Here is a 14,674-nt window from a genome sequence, read left to right on the forward strand (position 1 = left end):
ACGGTCTAAAATCGTATTTAGTTTATCTGGCTGTACTGATCGTTCGAGCGAGGTCGCGACTGCTTAACGCGTTCGTAATTCGCAGTACTTCCGAAGTTCGTGATGTAGTCTTTAAAGGTACTGACAAACGCGCAGAACCCCTGAAGCCTGAAAACAAGCAAAATATGGCACATACGTTGCACACCGAACGATCTAAAGAGGTTAATCGCTCCACAGGCGCAAAGCATTAAAAATAGATTTAAACGCTAGGAAAAAAGAGCCTTGGACTCGGAGCGCACAGCCGTTCTCAGAATGCTCGTAAAAAATCGCCGCTGTCGGGACACACCCAGCATGCCAAGTAGCCATTTCATGACACACCGACTCGGCAAACCAGCGCTTGACAACGGCCATTGTAAAAGCAGCTATTTGGCTCGTACACCGCTCGAAGGTGATCGTTAAAAATGCGATATAGAGTTCGAGCCAAACACGTTTCCGACGTGAACGGTCGCGGCTTAAAGGCATATGTAATAACGTCGCGATCAGAGAAGCATTTAAACGTGTTGAGGTCTCTCTTGTTTTCGACCATACAGATATAATCGCGTCAATTTTGTGCGATTTGTGCTGTTTCATATGTTTTGATCCGTGATAGCAGCATTCTCAGCTTAAAAAAACAAACAAAAAAGAGATGTGTCCGCCAGATTACCTGCTCTTATTGATATTCTTATTTGTTTTAACAAACAAACAAAGAGATGTGTCCGCCAGATTACCTGCTCTTATTGATATTCTTATTTGTTTTAACAAACAAACAAACAAAAAAGAGATGTGTCCGCCAGATTACCTGCTCTTATTGATATTCTTATTTGTTTTAACAAACAAACAAAAAAGAGATGTGTCCGCCAGATTACCTGCTCTTATTGATATTCTTATTTGTTTTAACAAACAAACAAACAAACAAAGAGATGTGTCCGACAGATTACCTGCTCTTATTGATATTCTTATTTGTTTTAACAAACAAACAAACAAAAACAGAGATGTGTCCGCCAGATTACCTGCTCTTATTGATATTCTTATTTGTTTTAACAAACAAACAAAGAGATGTGTCCGCCAGATTACCTGCTCTTATTGATATTCTTATTTGTTTTAACAAACAAACAAACAAAAAAGAGATGTGTCCGCCAGATTACCTGCCCTTATTGATATTATTATTTGTTTTAACAAACAAACAAACAAAAAAGAGATGTGTCCGCCAGATTACCTGCTCTTATTGATATTCTTATTTGTTTTAACAAACAAACAAACAAACAAAAAAGATGTGTCCGCCAGATTACCTGCTCTTATTGATATTCTTATTTGTTTTAACAAACAAACAAAAACAGAGATGTGTCCGCCAGATTACCTGCTCTTATTGATATTCTTATTTGTTTTAACAAACAAACAAACAAACAAAGAGATGTGTCCGCCAGATTACCTGCTCTTATTGATATTCTTATTTGTTTTAACAAACAAACAAACAAAAAAGATGTGTCCGCCAGATTACCTGCTCTTATTGATATTCTTATTTGTTTTAACAAACAAACAAACAAAAAAAGAGATGTGTCCGCCAGATTACCTGCTCTTATTGATATTCTTATTTGTTTTAACAAACAAAAAAGATGTGTCCGCCAGATTACCTGCTCTTATTGATATTATTTGTTTTAACAAACAAACAAAAAAGAGATGTGTCCGCCAGATTACCTGCTCTTATTGATATTCTTATTTGTTTTAACAAACAAACAAACAAAAAAGAGATGTGTCCGCCAGATTACCTGCTCTTATTGATATTCTTATTTGTTTTAACAAACAAACAAACAAAGAGATGTGTCCGCCAGATTACCTGCTCTTATTGATATTCTTATTTGTTTTAACAAACAAACAAACAAACAAAGAGATGTGTCCGACAGATTACCTGCTCTTATTGATATTCTTATTTGTTTTAACAAACAAACAAACAAAAAAGAGATGTGTCCGCCAGATTACCTGCTCTTATTGATATTCTTATTTGTTTTAACAAACAAACAAACAAAAAAGAGATGTGTCCGCCAGATTACCTGCTCTTATTACTATTCTTATTTGTTTTCACTGCCATCGCTGTATACGTTTCGTCTGCACAAATCTTCGCTTGGCAGGGCAAGAGCAACCGCCTCACACTCCGGTGAAGCAGAAATGGAAGCAAGACACAATTTCTACACTGTCTTGCCTATCGTGCCGCATTTCATATTTCGTAAGTTCTTGCGGAAATTTAAATTCAGCCGATAGTATACGTGCGTCCGGCTCCGATGAAGTCTCCGCGGAAGGACAGAATGTTGTGAGAAAAAAAAAGTTATTTTAAAGCTTTTTTTTCTTTCGGTAAGCGGGGCCTTGCAACGCGACCAAATAACAGCGATGAGCCAGGATAGAACATCACGAATAGTAAAAAAAAAGAGCACCTCTACTGTACCACACAAACGTTTGCAAGAAAGCGGCTCATTAATTACTCCTGAAGGATGATATGAGAAAGAACGCTAGATCTTAAATGAAGGGTTGATTTCACGACAGTGAAGACAGTTCTCACGAACTGCTTTCCATCACATAGATTTCTGCCTGCGCTACCAGACTTGATTTTTTTTTATTACGAGTCGAAGCTGACCAGCTTTCGGATGCGAAGAATAAACTTAGCAACACTGAGGTTGCACCCTTTGATAATGCCGATCATTCGACCGGATTGCTGACGATTGCGATCGCATATATCTTCCGCTCGATTACGCACGGGGCACGATGCAGCAGCAATATGTGGGCCTCATTAACGATACGCTCGACGACAAACTGCCCTGAACAAATGTCAAAAGGGACACATGGGACTGGTTTCTCATGAGACCATCCGGAGCCCACGAAGGGGTCTCCAATGCGAGAATTGAGCGAGGCCCGCACGCTGAGAAATATATCGGCCCGCATGCATCAAGGCACGGCACAGAGTGCACTGAACCGCAGCATAGGCGACAGGGCAGTGACAACTGCCTCTCTCGAACGAACGTGGGCGCGCGAAGCGTAGGAAGCGATTGCCGGCAAAATATCGCGCTCGGCAAGCACGAAAAACCGGCAACGGTGGTAGAGTGCGCCTAATTCAGGACGCGTCCAGCGTTATAGGCTGTGCTCAGAACCGCCATAAAAACGGTCTCGCTTCGACGACTCTGTGCCGATTAAGAGATAGGGGATAGCGATGTATAAGCGGGGTAAATATATCGGCTGCGGTCACCTAAATAACGCGCCAGTGCTTGGAGGCCAGACCGTATGGCCCGCATTTGCACCGCACGGAGGAGACTGTACAGCGCGCATATATACAGGGTGTTTCACCTAAGGCTGCCAGCAATCTTATAAATTGGTTTTCTGAATTAGAAGAGGGCTTTTTTCGCCATAGCATTGGTGGTGCACTGCACCAGAATACAGCTCTGACGTGCTATAACTAGCTGGCTGGTTGACTGGTACTGAACATTTAATTTCCTAACTATGTCTGTTAAGCTCCTTATTTATTGAAAGCTTGTAGCCCACCGTAATGAAGATCTATATTCGTTTTTAGATTGTAGAGCGAGAGCTCTACTCCTCGGCGTAAAACTTCCGATTTCGATATGGATGAGACAATGACCTTCAGTGCCTCACAAGGTCAAATCGAACTTAACTGCGTGGTGGCATGGCCCAAGCTATGGAAGTACGACCACGTGATCATATGACTATGACCACTGGGTACCTGACCTTGACTTCTGATTCAAGATAGTGACACATCTACAATGACCTTCAATGCATCACAAGGTCAAACTGAACTTAACTGAGTGGTGGCATGGCCCAAGCTATGGTAGTACGACCACGTGATCATATGACCATGACCACTGGGTACCTGACCTTGACTTCTGATTCAAGATAGTGACACATCTACAATGACCTTCAATGCATCACAAGGTCAAACTGAACTTAACTGAGTGGTGGCATGGCCCAAGCTATGGTAGTACGACCACGTGATGATATGACTGTGACCACTGGATACCTGACCTTGACCCTTGACATTTGATTTGAGACAGCGGACGCCATGCTTAACGGAACTTTCGCTCGTATAACTATAGTTCAAGCCACGTTGAACCCCAGCCATATTTTTTAAATGCCATTCTCGTCGCCACTGTAGCGCAAGGAATTCTGGGGCCGCACACGGCCGAAAACGAAACTGCGCGGACAGAAAGCGTGCTAGCCACGCCTACGAGCGCGCATCACACAGCGGTACGGATGCCGCGTGCGCTTCTTTCGCATTGGCCGACTGGGGGCGACAAAGAGAGGGCACGTGCCAGGCGCACCGATGCTTCAATCTTCACTCGCCCCATCATCTCTCTTGTCGAAAAGATAACAGCTTTAAAGTTCGACCTGGCACCTCCAGGACTAATCTTTTCAAAAATTATGTTTTGTTCGGGCCCTCGACGACTGGAATCGTTTGCCTGCGGATAGGGTGCGCCGCAACTCTGTGAAAAGATTTTACAAACCTCTTAGCCGCCCCCCCCCCCCTCTCAATAGTGCCTCCGGCGCCACGGGATCCTTTTAAATAAAGAATAACCAGCCTGCTGTAGTCATCCCGTCTTTTACTGTATTCTGATGCACTACACCACTGAAAGTACTATATCGAAAAAAAAAGCGCTCTTCTAATTCAAAAAGCCAATTTTGAAAACTGCTGACAGTATTAGGTGAAACACATTGTGTATTCCTTTGGAAAACGAGTGACAAATAGTATAAACTCTATGCACGAATGCGCCTATATGGGAGTAAAGAGCAAAGAGAGAGTAAGCTGTACTCTAGCGCACTCCATTTTATGTAAAAGGGTGCGCAACAGAGGACAACTTACTCCCTCTTTACTCCTTACTGCTTAGAGTGTAGCACCCGCGTATGCACTCTTACTGGGTGTGTAGGCTAAGCCCTTACACTAACTCAGGACAAAAGTTGGCAGCTAGAACTCACTGAAAGTGAAGTGGCCTCCCCCAGGAGGCTGTAACTGGCACTTCCTGCTTTAAGCTTAACGAACTAAAAGACACTGACATGACACACGCGTGCCTGGTCGCTGCACTTAGGCGTTGAAAAATGCGCCATACGTCTCTGTTGTTTTTTTCTTGAAAGTTTTATCCGTTTTATAACTTCCGCTTCTCTACATATCAGCATGCAGAAACGACTCGACAAGGACAGAGCGCTCTTGATCGCAATGATTCGTATAAAAGCTGAGATGCGATTAGGAATTACAACAACTTTCGACTGCACTGGGTTATACAGCGACCTGCACGAAATTTTTTTAGTGACGCAAACTATCTATAACAAGAATTTCAATATACATTGTCTAATAAAATTTTTGTAAGGGCTTTGTCCTTGTAGATTTTGTAAACGTGGACGGAATCGATTCCAATCGGACTCTCTATCCTGGTAGCAGTGAACATAAGTAACATAAGTTTTGCTGTTCCAGTTCAAAGCACGTCAGCTAAAGCACAGTTGGCTCCATTGACAAAAGCACTAAGAGAGAATAACGCCCATAAAATTCAGAAAATGCTTATATAAGTCTGGGCCGAAACTTTGCAAATGGTTAGTGAAGGTTTCCTCCGTTGCTTCCCAAAGGGTGCACTGAATTTAACGGCGGGTTATATTCTCGTAGTGCAGCTCAAATTCCTTTTTTACGCTATTTTTTGAAGCTAGGATTGTATATTTAAGCTAAACGAATCAGGAAAGACGGGCGATGCAACATGATGTTAATACAAAAAAAAAAGCTCCAAATAGGAATAGAAGACGTGGCACAAAACGCGGAAATGGCGATCTAGCAAGCGCATGTCTCAGTTATAAATCATTCGATACTTAAATGATCGTCAAGGTGTGCTACAATCGATAACTCTTAATTCAACGTAAGCAGCCAGCCGACAGAAGAAAACGATAACAAGAAGGACTCGAAAAACGTATACTGCCCTGAAGGATCGGTCGTCAGACCTAACAGAATGAATCGTTCTGTGCCCAAGTCTCGACCTCTGCATTATTGATCGAGAGTATTTTACCCATGCACAGTTCTTTCCACAGACCGCAATAGATGGATGTGCAAAATAAGAAGGGGGGCGCGGGCGTTCTCGCGCAATACGAGTAAGCTTCAGTGTCGTTACTATTATTTTTCAAACGTCTGACTAACCGGGGAAACGGTCCGAAGATTAATTGTAAGCGCTGGTGTACGAGCTTTGCTGCTGATAGAGACGCGCAGCAGTGGTCGCGTGTGTTCTTTTTCTATCCTTAACCAATTCTGACTATAAACGCGCATAATATTTCATCCCTCGCCATGGCGTTCTGCCACGACCGAGGTGCCCCGCACGAATATACAATTCGACATTCACTGAAAGACGTTCACAGCGTTCAACCGTGCGCCCAACAGAAAGACGTCTTCATCTCAAGAAAGCCTCGCTTACATGCCCAGTGTAGGCGCAACACTGACTCATTTCTACTTCCGGGAATGCGCATCACACTGTACGCAGAGCGCGTCTTAATCAAATCCTCGGGCAGCACAGAAACTGTGCGCTAACGTACAGAGCACAGAGCGTCGCATATATGCCTGTAGCCCGTTTAAAGTGTTCTTGCATAGGGGACGCGCGTCCTGTAACAATGTTACCGACACCTACAGAGGCCCGAGGCGCCCCGTCTAAACGAAGAAGTCGTACAGCGGTACTAAACTTGAGTGCCCCCAAGAAAGCAAATACATAGACCCTTTAACCCTTTCCCAGAGGCTTACGGTGTTAGTAAACTTAGGGCACCAAGACCACGATAAACAATGGAGGTCGCTATGAGGTAGGCGGTTCCCCGCAACTGTAGCGATACAAACGGGTTCTGCTGTGTGGGCAGTCTGAGTGCTTTCTAACTGCCAGACGCGACAGGAGCGTGCTGCTGGCGCAGTTACAAGGCGCATTATCGTGAGCAACATAGACCCCCGTCGCCGGGCACCCGCCTCCCGGAAAGAAAAAGACGCGTAAGGATCCGGGCGGGACCCAGTCTCTTGGGCGCTCTCGCCATTTCTCACGCACTTTGTGCTCGGACTTCCGCCAGATTTTTTTTCTTTCTTCTTTCTATAGCGCGGTCTTTTTTCCTTCCGTTTCTTCGTTGTACGACGATAAACCTCGGTGCACGTAACACGCAGCCCACGCAAGAGTGCGCGAGATAGAGACCGATGTAGTGCAGCAAAAGACTGAGTGCTTCAAGCTCCGCACAACTGCGTCTCCTTCGGCGGCGTATTCCACGGTGTCGGCTTTGGCTAAACTTCTGCGGCTAGAGAGATGTGTGGCTGAGAGATGGCTCTTCGCGAGGTAAGACAGCGGGGTGAATCCAGCGGAGAGTGAGTGAGTGAGTGAGTGAGTGAGTGAGTGAGTGAGTGAGTGAGTGAGTGAGTGAGTGAGTGAGTGAGTGAGTGAGTGAGTGAGTGAGTGAGTGAGTGAATGAATGAGCGAGCGAGTGAGTGAGTGTGTGAGTGAGTGAGTGAGAGTGAGTGTGAATGAGTGAGTGAGTGAGTGAGTGAGTAGGTGAGTGAGTGAGTGAGTGAATGAATGAATGAGTGAGCGAGTAAGTGAGTGAGTGAGAGTGAGTGAGTGAATGAGTGAGTGAGTGTGTGAGTGAGTGAATGAGTGAGTGTGAGTGAGTAGGGGAGTGAGTGAGTGAGTGTGAGTGAATGAGTGAGTAGGGGAGTGAGTGAGTGAGTGTGAGTGAATGAGTGTGAGTGAGTGAGTGTGAGTGAGTGAGTGAGTGAGTGAATGAGTGAGTGAGTGTGTGTGTGTGTGTGCAGGAGAGAGAGAGAGAGAAAAGAGAACGAATGCTCAGTGAACGATGCACAACACATGCACAGCGACACGCCACGCGTGACGTCTGACTGGCGCACTGCAGGTGTACACATGCGTCACGCGGGTATCGCCGTATCGCCGCTTCACTGCAGTGCCGCTTGACACCCCCCCCCCCCCCCTCCCCCTTCCCCTGGGGTCTCCTGCCCATACATTCCTCCTGTCTGTCCTCGTGCCACGATGCCCACCGCGGCGAGGTTGCGCTCGCCCACATGACGTCTTTACGACTGCGTTGCCCTCCCGATAAATCTCTCGCGGGGGGAGACCTGCGCGAGAAAAGCGGCGCGAACAGGGAAGAGAAGACGCCGGCGAAGCCAAATAAATATAAGTCGAGCTCGCGGATATGCGTACACGTGTGCGAGGCGCGTTGTATGGACGCTGCTGTTTTTGTTAATATCGCCCTGACTAGGAACGAGCGTTGCGACCGCCCCCTACTCCTCTCCCTTCCCCGAAGGGAGGTCTTCCTGTTCTGCCAGTTTTTTGGAGAGAGGAAAAAAAAGAAAGCTCTGCCTAAACTTCCTACCTCCTCAAACTTTCAAGTTTTAGGTCGTATATAAACACCGCCGGGCGACAGGTGGAATTCCTGGCGCTCACTTTTAACGTCAGATAGATAGGTCGATCGTGTGTCTTGTTTGCACGGGCGACTCAGGTTGTCTGTTGGTTGCCTGATAAGAACGTTCGCGGTGATTGTGCAGGGTTACGTTGGGCTGTCAAGCGAGCTCTCTCTGTCGCGCAAAACGTCACTTCCGGTGCAAAGATCGAAACAGCACGCACCTGCGGAACGGAAGACCTGTATAGTAAACTGATCAGCGCACTGAAGAAAGCTTTCAACTGGTACTCGGGCTGGACTGACGCGGCAGTATTTGTGATTCCTGTTTGGAAGATTGTATTTGTGGCCGAAGAAACTTGGTTACAGATCAAGTCTGTGTTGTTGAAGCTTAAACAGACAAACGCGAGCACTTAGCAAGCCCGCTGGTAGCAGAAGCACAGCTCAAGGATGGCCGAAAAACAAACAAATATCAAGAAAACATGGTGGTGAGAATGAGTTGCGCAAGGCACAGCCGAACGGGCGATCTTACGGTGTAGAAAAATTGCCCTTTATGGCGTTTTAACTTAACGCTGTAAGATAGTACCTGTGAATAGTCCGCACAGAGTAAAGTTCTACCACAGTCCGCGGGCTGTAGGCCGGTAAACACGGCATTCCTTTTTTTTTTTTTCCCTCAGTGCCATCTCCAGCGCCAGTGTGCCCGAAGTGTATATCCCATGACGACTCACACACATGAAGCTTTTTGACTTTTCAGTTTTTTCCTGCAGAAATGTAAATGATTCCGAAGTTTTGGATGAATATATACTGCTATCACAGGTAATGCGCCTCTTGGCAATGTTGCGGCGCATGGGTAAAGAGGCGTATTTAACAAAAGCACTTCAATTCAGTTTACCGCCAAGCCACTTTCTAATGTCATTTTTACTTTCACGACCACTTTCATAGGCTTAGTCGCATTCGACGTATATTGACCATTGACCGCGTTAGGCTGCACCTGGTATGACGCGGTGGATAGGCAAGTGCAAAGCAGGCAAAACACTACACAGGGAACATGCTATACTCTCATAAGGAAGATTGATCAAGCAAGAACCGGCACAAACACACAGATAGAACGACTTCCGCTTCCCCTATAGATCAGAAAGACAAAACCGCGGAAGCGTCCGCAAATGACAGTTATGGGTACCACACTCGGTACATGCGCCCCCCCCCCCAAAAAAAAAAAAAAAGACATGCGGGATAAATGTCGAACGGCAGCCAAACAATGCTCATCGCTACGGGAAAACACATAGACGACAGACACGAGGAATCCTTCCCCACGTTTGTTTTTGTTTTTCGAATGCGAAGGCGAGTTATACGAACGCCAGTGCAGCACAAAACGAACACAACACGGAGACACATATGCAGATGAAGGAAACAGCCGTACACCGGCTGCAACCCTGTCGCATTTCCCGCTCGGAAAAGACTGAAAAACGAACGCGGGTTGTTCGGTACAAGCGTTCGCTGTTGCAAAGCTCCTTCCTAAGCGGCGAAAGAGACAGTGTGTGAGAGGGGAGTGGGGAAGCGGACGGTTGGAAGAAGACACTCAAGCATCGCCCCTGCGACGTTGGTGAGTGGCCCCGCGTATAATACGCCTGCCTTTGTTCTCCTCGGCAGCACTTTAGAACCGCTGTCGGACTGGATTACGGCTCCGCCGTCGGCGTGATTGCCGACATTCGCGTCAAACAATCCCCCCCCCCCCCCCCCCCGAAAGGCGGTGCACGCGACGCTCATCCGCGCTGCACGCAAAACAGCACGGAGTAATGTAGCGTGCGAACACCGGCGTTGTTTTTTGCCTCTATGCCTCTATTCCTTTACTAGAAGGTCAGCGCTGACTACTGCCGAATAGGGCCGTGCAGTGTATCCTGGATAAAAACTAAGGGCTGACTCTCGGTGAACGGATGGAGAGCTCAAGACCCGGCGCGTTTATGACGATTAATCAGGATGCAGGTTAACACAACGGCACGGGCGCACGTTCACCCAAGCCTCATTTAAACATCCAATGCATAGGCGCTGTGTCAACGCCTATTCAACTGTTTCTCGCCTTGTTGGCCTAAATGGTGGCCGTATAGACATAAGGCTGCTCACACGAAAGAAAGGTCTGCAATTGGCTGCCGCTTTGGACGTGTTCCATTCCTTGTCTATCGCGATTCGTGATCGCCAAGGCTCCCGGCCAATCAAGAGCTGCTTCTTGACTCCGCGCCCCTGATTGGCCGACGCCAGTACTAGAGCTAAGGGCCTCCTACATTGAGCACGCAACACCATTCTTTCATCTTGCCGCCATCCTCCTCACCTCTACACTTAACCTCTATTTTCTCTCTGCTTCGTGTCTGTGATTGGCCCAGTGTGGTCACGTGATGCACTTCACGGCTAGCGGTAGTTTTATTTTCTTCGGAAAACGGTCGCGCGCGCAAGACCCGAACGCATCCGTAGCCAACTAACTGCACGAGCAACGACATGACTAACCAATGAGTGGATTTGGCTTGGCATCAAAAACTGATCATACATGATTAGTGGTCTCTTGGTTTGGCTGAAGGTCGTTCAAGGTCGTTGTGCTGCCTACCCGAAGACTGCTTTACTTAGCGTGGTGAAGCTTTTCGCTTCAAATAGGGGTGCACCGCTACTTTCCGGCGCCACAGCGCTTCCCCGTTCTATATACCCGACGCAGCGGTGCGTGTATCTCCGCAGCCTGTGTTTTTGTCTCGTGCGCGCGAGAGTTAGGGCGCTCATTTGGCAACGCGACGATGGCGCTCGACGACACGCCATGACACTTGCGCTGTCTCGGGGCGTGCTCCACCTAGGGGGCGGCCGTTGACTCCGGCAGCCACTGAAGCCTCGGGCAGCTCAGATTACGCGTCTCGCGAAGGCCGTGTCTCGACTTCTCGACGACCTTGCAACGAAGGCGCGCCTGACACGGTTGCGGTTAGTGGTGCTCTGGGACCGCAACTTGCAACGTCGAGGGCGGAAGTGGATGAACAGCCACTGTTTAAACGGACACTGAAAGCAACTCTATAGAACTTTCCTCCTTTGTGAAATTCTATGGCGTGGCTTTTTATGGCTCTGCTGACATTCGGTGCGTAGCAAAAGCAAAACAAAAACATATATTACAGAGAAATATGGAATTAAAGTTGAAATATTTTTTCTCGGCACCCGGTTCAAGCTCCCGACCTTGATGACGACGTTCTGTGCATCGGGAACTCCAGGATGCGCCGGTGGAAGCGGATGGCGGTGTGGCCTGGCCTCAGAGATTCGCAACACAAAACGTATTCGACGTTATCCCAGTTCGTTTGCGATAACGACGTTTCACAACAATACGTGCGCCTCTCATTTCTGTGCAGTTTTAGACTTGCATTAAGCTCCGTTTTCAGTTAAATTATCCTGTAAATCACTAAAAGCTGTGATCGATCGATATAGACCAACTTCATTAGCCCTCGGTGTCCATTAAAGAGATACCTGTTGTTGGGCTGGGTATTTCCTACACAACAGCGCAATCTTTTTAGACGCACTCGAAGAGAGAGCCTAAGAACCGTCCTTTCAACTTCTTGCCTGTTCATGTTCGCCTACAAAAGCTGCGCCACTATGCTTTTGCTGGGCCGGGCGAAGCCTGTACAGCTGTCGTGGGCCTTGCATCTAACTTCCTCAATCCAGAAGTACGTTTCAGGAACAGCATCCAGACAGCACAGAAGGCACGTTACTGCAACCTCTTCGGGCAAGATTATACTTCGACGCTACAGCCGAGCCTCGTTAATGCAGTTCGAGACCATTTTACTATAAATATATTTAAGCAACGCTTGCTCTAGGGCTAGTTGCTTATTTTCCATGTAGGCATGGAAAATAACCAACTAGCCCAACAGCAAGTGTTGTTCGTTAATACGACTCCCGTTAATATGGACGACTCGAATTATGTGCAGTTTTTCTGGGGACCAAACTTTTCAACGTATTTACGCCTCGCTAATATAGAAACTCTTTGTCCGGACAATAGACAAGGGAAAATACAACGAGCCCTTTGGGATCCAAGTATTTTTGCCACATTAGTACGCGGACCAGGACGGGAGCAAAGCCTCTACTGCACCAGCCAGATGTTTCCCCTTCTGCATTCTGAGTGCAGGACACCACAGGAATGCAGTAAAAAAGACGGAATGACTGAGTGACGGCCGGTTTCTTTTGTGGGCTCATGCTTTCCAGTGCAAGGTCTCCCAATCGAAGCGCCTTACCATCTTCCATATTGCACGAATGGTTGGAAAGAAAACTCTCTGCAGCCTGTGTCGCGTAGAAAGCCGCATTGAGCACCTGTCAGCACACTGAGTGCTTAAGTATACCGGTTCGTGGGATGAGAGCAATCGTAGTAGAGGCTACGTCATGTCATGGCGCCATGAGGAGCCACGAAGGCCGGTCCCCGGCCGAAACGTCAAGACAAAAAATACCTGTTTCTTCACCACGTCTGTTTTCAAGCGTATTGCCACATAGCCCTAGAAACCTTTCCTGCCCAAGAAACCTAGCCATATATATATATATATATATATATATATATATATATATATATATATATATATATATATATATATATATATATATATATATATATATATATATCAGGATTGCGGGCTTGCAGGTGGTTTCTAAATTATTTCTGATTTCAGCTTCACGATCACCACCATGCACACAAGCAGACCTTAATCCGTGTTTTATATATATATATATATATATATATATATATATATATATATATATATATATATATATATATATATATATATATATATATATATATATATATATATATATATATATATATATATATATATATATATATTCAGCAGAGTGCATTGACTGCATTCACACGTGCTGTCGTACGAGTAAACGTAGTAAAGCACTTTTAATGTGAAAAAAAAAAACAAGAAAACGGTCCCAAGGAATCAACAAGGGTAGAGGAGGGAATATCCTTCTGACACGTTTCTGTTCACGGCAATTATTCCTACTCTCCGCCTTTCTCTTCGTATTATGGTAACTGCGTTTTTTCGCGCATAATGCTGACAAAGTTATAAGCACAAGCACTGCACTCGTTTCGAAGTAACAGTTAGCCGAATTTCCTCAAGCTTCCGCTTTGGAAACTGTACCAAGTCATAACTGTACTCAGTCATTAAAAGAAAGCCACCGCGCGAAAAAAAAATTATGTAACGAAGACATTGACTATGTTCTGTACCGTCGTCGAAACGCCCTCCAGTGCAACGCAGGGGGCCTCAAAAGCAGCCGTCAGGTGGCAGTGACGGTGCGTTTACAAATAACTCTCTCGGGAGTGGCTGCGCTTGTAGCACGGCCTCATTGGTTGCTCAACTTCGCCATTTCAGTTAGGGCTCTATAAGTGGCCGTGCAAAGCGTATGCAGGGTGCATCGCAGCGTGCATTAGCTGTGTGCCACTGCCGAAGCAAGTTACTTCAGCGGTGTGCTCCAGAGACATTCCAACCGCAGTCGCTGTATAAGCCTGAACGAGCCACTCAGGACCGGAAAATGAGCTTCGCCACGTTCACACGCGCTCCGATAAAGGGGCGCGGGAAAGTCCAGCCCGAAGAAAGATAAACTTTAGGAGCCGCCGAAGTGGACTGCCACTTTCGCTTAGCACAGCGGGCGAAAGACGCGTCAGGTGTTGACACACACAGCCAAGCCAAGTCTCTCTCTCTCTTGAGATAAAGGCTCGGGGAGAAGCGAAAAGTATTCGATGCGGTCGATAGCCACGGAGAGCTGCCTCAGTCCCCGCGTTCTAGCAGCCCGTGGGCAAGCGTCTTGCTAGAAAATGAAAAAGAATACAAAAATACGTCATGAGACACTCTGCAAATAGTAAAAAAAAAGCAGAAGCTCATCGATGTTTTGCGCGCGCGCTATCACATTGGTCTTCCAATCCCCCACCGTGGGTACGTGCCATTCAGCCAGAGGCCATCATCATCATGGGTCTTTTTTAGAACCCGCCTTTCGCAACAAGCAGGTTTGAACACACAAAAAGAAAAAAAAGCTAAAAAGATGAAGGCCCGAAGTGCATGCGTCAAGCCAGCAAAGTAGGAAGTGGAAAAGAAGAGAAAAGGAAATAAAAAAAACTAACAGAATAATGCTAACAAGCTTACATGTGGCGCTCCTTTCATCTGATTCGCACCCTAGAACAAACATCAGAGTAAAAGCCACAAGAAAAGTACACGCAACCCAGAGGAATCAGAAAATGTGACGCAGAAAATGA

The 14,674-nt window shown here is 46.5% G+C and overlaps 1 protein-coding gene across 3 annotated transcripts in view; it reads right to left on the minus strand.

The window, feature by feature from the left end:
* LOC144098767 (uncharacterized) overlaps window positions 1-14,674 on the minus strand; it is a 305,162-nt gene that overhangs the window by 14,412 nt on the left and 276,076 nt on the right. The window lies entirely within an intron of this gene.

The sequence above is a fragment of the Amblyomma americanum genome, chromosome 7 (assembly GCF_052857255.1).
Source record: "Amblyomma americanum isolate KBUSLIRL-KWMA chromosome 7, ASM5285725v1, whole genome shotgun sequence".
NCBI lineage: Eukaryota > Metazoa > Arthropoda > Arachnida > Ixodida > Ixodidae > Amblyomma > Amblyomma americanum.